The 12,699-nt window shown below is 48.6% G+C and overlaps 1 protein-coding gene across 3 annotated transcripts in view; it reads left to right on the top strand.

Moving 5' to 3' along the window:
- The window catches only part of NAT9 (N-acetyltransferase 9), a 57,922-nt gene that overhangs the window by 5,415 nt on the left and 39,808 nt on the right, over positions 1-12,699 (top strand). The gene's annotated exons all lie outside the window — the stretch shown is intronic.

Here is a 12,699-nt window from a genome sequence, read left to right as displayed (position 1 = left end):
CCACATGCTGTTTTCCTTCCACATCCCCTTGTAGGGCTCTGTGGAAGTGGGATCCTGCCGGCCTCTAAGCTCTGACGCCGGGCTCCATCCACAGACCCATAGCACCTGATGGATACGGAGCAGGAGTACAATCAGGGACATGGCCCTGCATCATACAGGTACTCTGTGTCCCCGGCAGGCACAGACACACTCCGGGCTGGCTGGGTGTTGTAGTGCGCCGGGGACCGTAACGTTGGAGTTGGTGTTCCTACAGTTTACTGGGGGACTTTTGTGTTGTGGGAACGCAGCGCCGACCCCCACTGGACCGGGCGGCGCTGCTGTGACTTGTGGTGCGCCGGGGACACGCCGACCGCGCTTTTACGGCGGCAGCGTTTATAACTTTAGTCCCCGGCTTTTTGCGGCCTAGCTCCGCTTCGTTCCCGCCCCCACCCTGTCAATCAGGGTAGGGGAGAGACGCTGTTTCGCAGCAGCGACGAGGGCTGGAGCCTGATTTACATGCTCCAGCCCTCTCACTAGGCACAGAGGGAAGCAGGCTTCCCGCTCTTAGCCAGGAACGCCCAGGGCCCGCCCCCCCTCCTCTCCCAGGACGCCGGCAGCCATTACATGCAGTCTGGCTGGAGGAAGGACGCAAGGCTCTGGGAGACCTGGACTAGGGGGCTTTTGGAGATCACACACCCGCTCTTAAGCGGGCGGTAAGCGGCTTTTCAGCTGGCCCCTCTAGTGCCTCAGTGTGTATTGGTGTACTGTGTCACCAGATATATATATTTAGTTATTTCTTGCACTGTAAGGTCGCTTCCTGGCTGGATACCCCAGATCGCTCTGAGGAAGCAGCAACATGTCATCCACAAAACGCAAGGCTGCCAAGGCTAGGGCTGTGTACACTGCGTGTGCTGCATGTGGGGCTGCTCTACCAGCAGGTTCCAAAGACCCCCATTGTGTGCAATGCTCAGATCCGGTGCTGCTTCGCCAGCCGGAGTCCGGAGAGGTAGTGACCCAGGCTGAGACGCTTGTAAGTCCTGCCCCGGTGTCAGGGACAGACTTTGCAGTTTTTGCTGATGGAATGTCTGTGACTATGGCAAAGATCCTTGAAACTTTGCAATCCATGACTGGGGCTCAGTCTATGGACACGGCGAGGTCTCTGTCCTCTAATCCCCCTCAGTTGGAATTAGTCCAGACTGCAAGGGGGTCCCCGGCTTCCCAGGCTGAGTATTATGACTCAGATGATAGCCCCAGCCACCCTAAGCGAGCTCGCTGGGAAAGACCCTCAACGTCATCACACTGCTCAGGGTCTCAGCGCAATCAGTCGCCCTGTGATGCGTCTGAAGAGAGTGATCAGGAGTCTTATCCTGGAACCCCTCTCAATCTGGATTCCCCGGATGGGGACGCCATGGTAAACGATCTTATCTCAGCCATCAATAGACTGTTGGATATTTCTCCCCCAGCTCCTTCTGCAGAGGAGGCAGCAGCAGAGCAGGAGAAGTTTCGTTTCCTCTATCCCAAGCGTAAATTGAGTGCTTTCTTGGATCACTCTGACTTCAGAGAATCAATCCAGAAACACGACGCTCATCCAGAAAGGCGTTTCTCTAAACGTTCTAAGGATACACGTTTTCCTTTCCCCCCTGATGTGGTCAAGCGCTGGACCCAGTGTCCAAAAGTAGACCCCCCGATTTCCAAACTTGCAGCTAGATCCATAGTTGCAGTGGAGGATGGCGCTTCACTTAAGGATGCCAATGACAGACAGATGGACCTTTGGTTAAAATCTGTCTATGAAGCTATCGGCGCGTCGTTTGCTCCAGCATTCGCAGCCGTATGGGCGCTCCAAGCTATTTCAGCTGGTTTAGCAAAAGTGGATGCTATCATACATCCAGCGGCGCCGCAAGTGGCGTCCCTTACCTCGCAGATGTCTGCGTTTGCGTCTTACGCTATCAATGCGGTTCTAGAATCTACCAGCCGCACCTCAATGGCGTCCGCCAATTCGGTAGTTTTGCGTAGAGCCTTGTGGTTAAAGGACTGGAAAGCAGATGCTGGTTCCAAAAAATGTTTAACCAGCTTGCCTTTATCTAGAGATAGACTGTTTGGCGAGCCATTGGCTGACATCATTAAACAGTCCAAGGGTAAAGACTCTTCTTTACCCCAGCCCAGATCAAGCAAACCTCAGCAGAAAAAATGGCAGCAGAGGTTTCAGTCCTTTCGAGGTTCGGGCAAGAGACAATTCTCCTCGTCCAAAAGGACTCAGAGGACGCAAAGAGTCTCAGATTCCTGGCGGGCTCACGCACGCCCCAAGAAAGCAAATGGAGGAACCGCTTCCAAAGCGGCTACCTCATGACTTCCAGCCCCCCCCCCTCCGCATCTCCGGTTGGGGGCAGGCTCTCCCGCTTTTCCGACATTTGGACGTCACAGGTCAAAGACCGGTGGGTGACAAACGTTTTGTCTCGCGGGTACAGAATCGAGTTCAGTTCTCGTCCTCCAGCTCGGTTCTTCAGAACCTCCCCACATCCAGTCCGAGCAGATGCCCTGCTGCAGGCGGTGGACTCCCTAAGAGCGGAAGGAGTAGTGGTTCCTGTACCGCCTCAGGAACAAGGGCGAGGGTTTTACTCCAATCTCTTTGTGGTTCCAAAAAAGGACGGCTCGTTCCGTCCTGTTCTGGATCTAAAGCTGCTCAACAAACATGTGCACGCCAGACGGTTCCGGATGGAAACCCTCCGCTCTGTCGTTGCCTCAATGTCTCAAGGAGACTTCCTTGCCTCAATAGACATCAAAGATGCTTATCTCCACGTGCCAATTGCTACAGAACATCAACGTTTTCTACGTTTTGTGATAGGAGACGACCATCTCCAGTTCGTAGCTCTGCCATTCGGTCTGGCGACAGCCCCCCGGGTCTTCACCAAGGTCATGGCGGCGGTGGTAGCAGTCTTGCACTCTCAGGGACACTCGGTGATCCCTTACCTAGACGATCTACTTGTCAAGGCACCCTCTCAAGAGGCATGCCAACTCAGTCTACATGCTACGCTGGAGACTCTACAGACGTTCGGATGGATCATCAACTTTCCAAAGTCGAATCTGTTACCGTCACAGTCGCTAACGTATCTTGGCATGGAGTTTCATACTCGAGCAGCGAGAGTGAAGCTTCCGCTGAACAAGCAGCGGTCCCTACAGACAGGGGTGCAATCCCTCCTTCAAGGCCAGTCGCACCCCTTACGGCACCTCATGCACTTCCTCGGGAAGATGGTGGCAGCCATGGAAGCAGTTCCCTTTGCGCAGTTTCATCTGCGCCCACTTCAATGGGACATTCTCCGCCAATGGGACGGGAAGTCAACGTCCCTGGACAGGAAAGTCTCTCTTTCCCAGACGGCCAAGGACTCTCTACAATGGTGGCTCCTTCCCACCTCATTGTCTCAGGGAAGATCCTTCCTGCCCCCATCCTGGGCAGTGGTCACGACAGATGCGAGTCTGTCAGGGTGGGGAGCAGTGTTTCTCCACCACAGGGCCCAGGGGACGTGGACTCCGCAGGAGTCCACCCTTCAGATCAATGTTCTGGAAATCAGGGCAGTGTATCTTGCCCTACTGGCCTTCCAACAGTGGCTGGAAGGAAAGCAGATCCGAATCCAGTCGGACAACTCCACAGCGGTGGCATACATCAACCACCAAGGAGGGACGCGCAGTCGGCAAGCGTTCCAAGAAGTCCGGCGCATTCTAATGTGGGTGGAGGACACAGCATCCACCATATCCGCGGTTCACATCCCAGGCGTAGAAAATTGGGAAGCAGACTTCCTCAGTCGCCAGGGCATGGACGCAGGGGAGTGGTCCCTTCACCCGGACGTGTTTCAGGAAATCTGTCGCCGATGGGGAGTGCCGGACGTCGACCTAATGGCGTCCCGGCACAACAACAAGGTCCCGGCATTCATGGCGAGGTCGCGCGATCAAAGAGCTCTGGCGGCAGACGCATTAGTTCAAGATTGGTCGCAGTTCCGGCTCCCATACGTCTTCCCGCCTCTGGCACTCTTGCCCAGAGTGTTACGCAAGATCAGATCCGATTGCAGCCGCGTCATACTCGTCGCCCCAGACTGGCCGAGGAGATCGTGGTATCCGGATCTGTGGCATCTCACGGTCGGTCGACCGTGGTCACTGCCAGACCGACCAGACTTACTGTCCCAAGGGCCGTTTTTCCATCAGAATTCTGCGGCCCTGAACCTGACTGTGTGGCCATTGAGTCCTGGATCCTAGCGTCCGCAGGATTATCTCAAGGAGTCGTAGCCACAATGAGACAAGCTAGGAAGTCTACGTCTGCTAAGATCTACCACAGAACGTGGAAGATTTTCTTATCCTGGTGCTCTGCACAGAGAGTATCCCCTTGGCCATTTGCATTGCCCACCTTTCTTTCCTTCCTGCAATCGGGGTTGGAAAAGGGCTTGTCGCTCAGCTCCCTTAAAGGGCAAGTCTCGGCACTATCCGTGTTTTTTCAGAAGCGTCTAGCACGTCTTCCTAAGGTGCGCACGTTCCTGCAGGGGGTCTGTCATATTGTGCCCCCGTACAGGCGGCCGTTAGATCCATGGGATCTGAACAGGGTACTAGTTGCTCTCCAGAAGCCGCCTTTCGAGCCTCTGAAAGAAGTTTCCTTTTCTCGCCTGTCACAGAAAGTGGCGTTTCTTGTTGCGATCACATCGCTTCGGCGAGTGTCGGAGCTGGCAGCTCTGTCATCCAAGGCTCCCTTCCTGGTGTTCCACCAGGACAAGGTAGTGCTGCGCCCCATTCCGGAGTTTCTCCCTAAGGTCGTTTCATCTTAATCAGGATATATCCTTGCCTTCCTTTTGTCCTCATCCGGTTCACCGGTATGAAAAGGACTTACGTTTGCTAGATCTGGTGAGAGCACTCAGAATCTACATTTCCCGCACGGCGCCCATGCGCCGTTCCGATGCACTTTTTGTCCTTGTCGCTGGTCCGCGCAAGGGGTTGCAGGCTTCTAAAGCCACCCTGGCTCGATGGATCAAAGAACCAATTCTAGAGGCCTACCGTTCTGCGGGGCTTCCGGTTCCTTCAGGGCTAAAAGCCCACTCAACCAGAGCCGTGGGTGCGTCCTGGGCATTACGACACCAGGCTTCGGCTCAACAAGTGTGCCAGGCAGCTACCTGGTCGAGTCTGCACACTTTCACCAAGCATTATCAGGTGCATACCTATGCTTCGGCGGATGCCAGCTTAGGTAGAAGAGTCCTGCAGGCGGCAGTGACACCCCCGTAGGGGAGGGCTGTCTTGCAGCTCTAACATGAGGTATCTCTTTACCCACCCAGGGACAGCTTTTGGACGTCCCAATCGTCTGGGTCTCCCAATAGAGCGCTGAAGAAGAAGGGAATTTTGTTACTTACCGTAAATTCCTTTTCTTCTAGCTCTTATTGGGAGACCCAGCACCCGCCCTGTTGTCCTTCGGGATTTTTTTGTTGTTTGCGGGTACACATGTTGTTCATGTTGAACGGTTTTTCAGTTCTCCGACGTTATTCGGAGTTAATTTGTTTAAACCAGTTATTGGCTTCCTCCTTCTTGCTTTGGCACTAAAACTGGAGAACCCGTGATACCACGGGGGGGTATAGCCAGAGGGGGAGGGGCCTTGCACTTTTTAGTGTAGTGCTTTGTGTGGCCTCCGGAGGGCAGTAGCTATACCCCAATCGTCTGGGTCTCCCAATAAGAGCTAGAAGAAAAGGAATTTACGGTAAGTAACAAAATTCCCTTCTTTTCAGCCTACCTTACCTTGGCCATGTCCCTGAGTATGGCACACCTTGTGCTTTTTGATACTCTAGTAACGTTGCAGCTCTGAAATATGGCCAAACTGGTGGCAAATGGCATCTTGGCAGCTTCACGCTTGATTTTCCTCAATTCATGGGCAGTTATTTCGCGCCTTTTTTGCCCAACACTCTTCGTGTGACCCTGTTGGTTATTTGCCATGAAACGCTTGATTGTTCACTAATCACGCTTCAAAAATTTGGCAATTTCAAGACTGCTGCATCCCTCTGCAAGACATCTCACAATTTTGGACTTTTCAGAGCCCGTCAAATCTCTCTTCTGACCCATTTTGCCAAAGGAAAGGAAGTTGCCTAATAAGTAAGCACACCTCATATAGGGTGTTGATGTCATTACACCACACCCCTCCTCATTACAGAGATGCACATCACCTGATTTACTTAATTGGTAGTTGGCTCTCAAGCCTATACAGCTTGGAGTAGGACAACATGTATAACAAGTATCATGTGATCAAAATACTCATTTGCCTAATAATTCTGCACACAGTGTATATACATTAGGAGTTAATCTTTATTTTAGCCAGGATATACATTTACCAGTCCAGTAAGTAGACTATTACTGTGCTGCTGTTTTGGCTGTGCTTGATGCGCCCGTTTGAGTCTCTGCTGGGTGCAGACACCATGCTGAGCCGCCCGTGAGCAGTACAACCACCGATGGCTACCACACGCCCGCCTGCCTCTAGAGGCGCAACAGAGCAGGAGGAGCCTCTAGGACACTGCAGTGTACACGACGCGCTGGCGCTGAGCTGCAGACGCTGACAGTCTGACACTCAGCCTGGCTGGGAATCGGGGGCTGGCTGGCGAATTTTTTCCTGGGGGGTAAGCACAAAGCAGTGGCCCCTGATAAGTGACCTATACTTATTGGCTCTGATTCATTAAAGAGGTGGTCCAAAACTAAATTTTACTTTACTTCTAAATCTGTTATAATCCAATCTTTTTTCTAAAATACGTTAATGAAAAATTCTCTCACTCCTCTGCCTTATTGTTTTACTACTTCCTCTCTGATGACACTTTATTTGAAAATCCCCATTGCACCCTGGGATACTCAAACGTCATTAAGGGGCAGAGACTCTGGTCAATCTGCAGCCTCTGCCCTCTTGCTGAAACAAAACATCATCAGTGACCTCCATTTCAGGGGCCAGGCTAATCTGTGTTTTATTTTGTATGCACCAGCTGTCAATTCCAACAGATGCTTAGTAGAATCTTACCACTGTGCACTATTCTTCTCAGTGCACAATGACAGTGCACTCCTTCGCCAGCTCTGTTCAGAAGTGACGTCAGTTGTGGGAATGGCTCTGGTCTCTGCTTGCTCGTTCTTTACTTAGCATGTGCACTGACCGTGCGGTCTGCTGCCAGCTTGTCACTTGTAATCAGAGCCGGCGAGGGAGTGCACTGCCATTGTGCACTTAGTAGAATTCTGCACAGTTACAAGATTCCACTGACTATCCGTGGTAATTGACAGCCGGCATATAATCAACAGAGCAGAGACGAGTCCAGTTCCTGAAATGGACGTCACTGATGACAATTAATTTCAGGGAGGGGGCAAAGGCTGCGACAGTGACCACAGCCTCTGCCCCCTGATCATGACTCGCTTGAGCCTCCTAGCATGCACTGGGATTTTCAAACGAAGCGACATCATAGAGGAAATATAAAAAATAAAGCAGTTAGAGAAGTGAGGGAAGGATAGGGAATTTCTAATTACAGTACTGTATATTAGAAAAATATTAAATTGCGAATTTAGCTAGACAGAGATTTAGGAGTAAAATTAAATTTCATTTCAGAGTAGTCCACTGCACAGTATCAAGAGCATGTTCTAACCGTTACAGTTTCAGGTCTTTTCCTTAGGACAGGCCATTATCACATCTGGAGATCCATCCATCGGCCGACTATATAGCAGTATTACAGCATTGTACCATTGATGTGAATAGAACAACCCTGAAATACCTTCAAGAACCTCTTAAAAAAGTACAAACCAGCAGCAGCCAAAGTAACAGTGCCCAACGCTTTCTGAGCACCGCAGGGCCTGACGCTCGCTCAGCACCGCAGGGCCTGACGCTCGCTCAGCACCGCAGGGCCTGACGCTCGCTCAGCACCGCAGGGCCTGACGCTCGCTCAGCACCGCAGGGCCTGACGCTCGCTCAGCACCGCAGGGCCTGACGCTCGCTCAGCACCGCAGGGCCTGCAAACAGTGGAATGCGCCGCAGCTAACAAACCAAAGATCTCCAGAGTAAACGGTAATAAAAAATAGTCCTACCAAAGTGTCTCACAGTAATTACTGATACATTTAAAAATAATTCAATTATACAAATCTATAAATAGCTACATTTCTTTTTAGTAATGCATCAACAAACTAGTCATATAATTACCAAATAATACATACTACATTGTGATACTGAACAGCACCCACATATCAAAACCAATAACACTAGTATACATTGCAAAATAATGCCACCACACCATGACCAAATATTATCACCACATGGAGTCTGAATATAACCATCATCCCGTTACTGAGCAAAGCCCACTGCACCAAGACCAGTGGGATCACACTGCAAATCCCCCCCCCCCACCAAGTCTGCAGTGTGTGAACTTGGCCTAAAGTAGTATGTCCTCCTTCGTGCCCTTCACCACACACAATATAAATTTTCACATCTGCCTCCCCCATATAATGGTAACGATTATGACCCCCTTTATAGCCTTAGGATCTATAGTAAAACTCTGCACAGTACAGGGATAATACACACAGCAATGTCACAGTACAGGGATAATACCCAGGGAGGATGTCACAGTACAGGGATAATACAGCGATGTCACAGTACAGGGATAATACACACAGCGATGTCACAGTACAGGGATAATACACAGGGATGTGACAGGGCAGTTTCTGTATTGTTACAGGCAGACATGTGTACATTATAATGCTCACCTGCTCCTGTGCTGTGAGAGATGTTAGTGGCTCCCCTCCATGCTGCACTTCCTGTGGGTCTGGCTGTGTTCAGATCCTGTCCTGTGCTTTTTCTCTCTGGTTCTTCTGCTTTCTGTTTCTCTTTGTGTGCTCTGCTCTCTGTTTGCTGTGCTGATTCTGCTCCTCCTGCCTTGTTGCTCTGCTAGGTTTTCTCTGGTCTCTGCTCATTATGCTCTCTGCTCCTTCATTGCTTCTTCTGCTCTGTGTTTTTCATCTTCCTATCCATCGCGCTGTTCTGAACAAGCTCCGCCCCCTCTCCTGATTGGCTGTTCGCCTCCTGCCATCTCTCACATCTCTATTGGAAGAAAACGCTGCCCGGGGACACCCTCCTTCAGCAGAGGCTGCTGTGTGCAGTGTCTGCATATAGGTGTTGCAGCCACTGTACGACTATGAACAGTGCGGGCCCCTAGCTCCCTTATCAGCTGTTTGGTGACCTCCCCGTGCTGGGAATTATGAAAGTGAAAGTGCATACTGAGCGGGCAGCCGTCACGGGGCCCCTTTCAGGTCCCGGGCCCCATAGTAGTGGCGTGGCCTGCCTCTATGGACGGTACGCCACTGCATCTCGGACTATTTCTCACAATAAGGGCTCATTCAGACGACCGTTCCATTTGTCTTGGTCACTTTGTTTCTCTAGTCACCCTCCATGACAAAACCACAGGAGTTAACTACACGCCCGAATTGAGACAGGAAAAACAGAGGTTAAATTATTCCCTCCCCATCTCCCCTCTCCAGTGTAGTTTACTGTCCCTACTAACAGGGCTGTGGAGTCGGTAAGCCAAACCTTCGACTCCGACTCCTCAATTTCCCTTGCACCGACTCCGACTCCACAACCCCGACTCCCATTTATATTGCTTATAGTTAAGTGAAAAATGTATTGTAGCACAATGTGAACAATAGACATTTAATCATTTTTATGATACAATAATCAAGATATTTAGATAGAATATAAAATATATTTATTGGAATACAACTTTAGAACACAACTGTAATAAATTGTAAATATGTAATATATAGTAGCTTACATATATATCTTGTGTGTGTGTGTGTGTGTGTGTATGTATATATAATATATATACAGTTAGGTCCAGAAATATTTGGACAGTGACACAATTTTCGCGAGTTGGGCTCTGCATGCCACCACATTGGATTTGAAATGAAATCTCTACAACAGAATTCAAGTGCAGATTGTAACGTTTAATTTGAAGGTTTGAACAAAAATATCTGATAGAAATTGTAGGAATTGTACACATTTCTTTACAAACACTCCACATTTTAGGAGGTCAAAAGTAATTGGACAAATAAACCAAACCCAAACAAAATATTTTTATTTTAAATATTTTGTTGCGAATCCTTTGGAGGCAATCACTGCCTTAAGTCTGGAACCCATGGACATCACCAAACGCTGGGTTTCCTCCTTCTTAATGCTTTGCCAGGCCTTTACAGCCGCAGCCTTCAGGTCTTGCTTGTTTGTGGGTCTTTCCGTCTTAAGTCTGGATTTGAGCAAGTGAAATGCATGCTCAATTGGGTTAAGATCTGGTGATTGACTTGGCCATTGCAGAATGTTCCACTTTTTTGCACTCATGAACTCCTGGGTAGCTTTGGCTGTATGCTTGGGGTCATTGTCCATCTGTACTATGAAGCGCCGTCCGATCAACTTTGCGGCATTTGGCTGAATCTGGGCTGAAAGTATATCCCGGTACACTTCAGAATTCATCCGGCTACTCTTGTCTGCTGTTATGTCATCAATAAACACAAGTGACCCAGTGCCATTGAAAGCCATGCATGCCCATGCCATCACGTTGCCCCCACCATGTTTTACAGAGGATGTGGTGTGCCTTGGATCATGTGCCATTCCCTTTCTTCTCCAAACTTTTTTCTTCCCATCATTCTGGTACAGGTTGATCTTTGTCTCATCTGTCCATAGAATACTTTTCCAGAACTGAGCTGGCTTCATGAGGTGTTTTTCAGCAAATTTAACTCTGGCCTGTCTATTTTTGGAATTGATGAATGGTTTGCATCTAGATGTGAACCCTTTGTATTTACTTTCATGGAGTCTTCTCTTTGCTGTTGACTTAGAGACAGATACACCTACTTCACTGAGAGTGTTCTGGACTTCAGTTGATGTTGTGAACGGGTTCTTCTTCACCAAAGAAAGTATGCGGCGATCATCCACCACTGTTGTCATCCGTGGACGCCCAGGCCTTTTTGAGTTCCCAAGCTCACCAGTCAATTCCTTTTTTCTCAGAATGTACCCGACTGTTGATTTTGCTACTCCAAGCATGTCTGCTATCTCGCTGATGGATTTTTTCTTTTTTTTCAGCCTCAGGATGTTCTGCTTCACCTCAATTGAGAGTTCCTTAGACCGCATGTTGTCTGGTCACAGCAACAGCTTCCAAATTAAAAACCACATACCTGTAATCAACTCCAGACTTTTTAACTACTTCATTGATTACAGGTTAACGAGGGAGACGCCTTCAGAGTTAATTGCAGCCCTTAGAGTCCCTTGTCCAATTACTTTTGGTCCCTTGAAAAAGAGGAGGCTATGCATTACAGAGCTATGATTCCTAAACCCTTTCTCCGATTCGGATGTGAAAACTCTCATATTGCAGCTGGGAGTGTGCACTTTCAGCCCATATTATATATATAATTGTATTTCTGAACATGTTTTTGTAAACCGCTAAAATAACAAAACTTGTGTCACTGTCCAAATATTTCTGGACCTAACTGTATATTAGTCATATGAAAAGGTTTGGCAACCCAATTAATGTTTTTTCTTTATAACAATTTGGGTTTTTGCAACAGCTATTTCAGTTTCATAGATCTAATAACTGATGGACTGAGTAATATTTCTGGATTGAAATGAGGTTTATTGTACTAACAGAAAATGTGCAATCCACATTTAAACAAAATTTGACCGGTGCAAAAGTATGGGCACCTCAACATAAAAGTGACATTAATATTTTGTAGATCCTCCTTTTGCAAAAATAACAGCCTCTAGTCGCTTCCTGTAGCTTTTAATGAGTTCCTGGATCCTGGATGAAGGTAGATTTGACCATTCCTGTTTACAAAACACTTCCAGTTCAGTTAAGCTTGATGGTCGCCGAGCATGGACAGCATGCTTCAAATCATCCCACAGATTTTCAATGATATTCAGGTCTGGGGACTGGGATTGCCATTCCAGAACATTGTAATTGTTCCTCTGCATCAATGCTTGAGTAGATTTGGAGCGGTGTTTTGGATCATTGTCTTGCTGAAATATCCATCCCCTGCGTAACTTCAACTTTGTCACTGATTCTTGCAGATTATTGTCAAGAATCTGCTGATACTGAGTTGAATCCATGCGACCCTCAACTTTAACAAGATTCCCGGTGCCGGCATTGGCCAAACAGCCCCAAAGCATGATGGAACCTCCACCAAATTTTACTGTGGGTAGCAAGTGCTTTTCTTGGAATGCCGTGTTTTTTTGCCTCCGTGCATAACTCCTTTTTGTATGACCAAACAACTCAATCTTTGTTTCATCAGTCCACAGGACCTTCTTCCAAAATGTAACTGGCTTGTCCAAATGTGCTTTTGCATACCTGAGGCGACTCTGTTTGTGGCGTGCTTGCAGAAACGGCTTCTTTTGCATCACTCTCCCATACAGCTTCTCCTTGTGCAACGTGCGCTGTATTGTTGACCAATGCACATTGACACCATCTGCAGCAAGCTGATGCGGCAGGTCTTTGGAGGTGGTCTGTGGATTGTCCTTGACTGTTCTCACCATTCTTCTCTGCCTTTCTGATATTTTTCTTGGCCTGCCACCTCTGGGCTTAACAAGAACTGTACCTGTGTTCTTCCATTTCCTCACTATGTTCCTCACAGTGGAAACTGACAGTTTAAATCTCTGAGACAACTTTTTGTATCCTTCCCCTGAAGAACTATGTTGAATAATCTTTGTTTTCAGAT

This window comes from Anomaloglossus baeobatrachus, chromosome 5 (assembly GCF_048569485.1).
Source record: "Anomaloglossus baeobatrachus isolate aAnoBae1 chromosome 5, aAnoBae1.hap1, whole genome shotgun sequence".
In the NCBI taxonomy this organism is placed as follows: domain Eukaryota; kingdom Metazoa; phylum Chordata; class Amphibia; order Anura; family Aromobatidae; genus Anomaloglossus; species Anomaloglossus baeobatrachus.
This window is presented reverse-complemented; position numbering and strand designations above follow the sequence as displayed.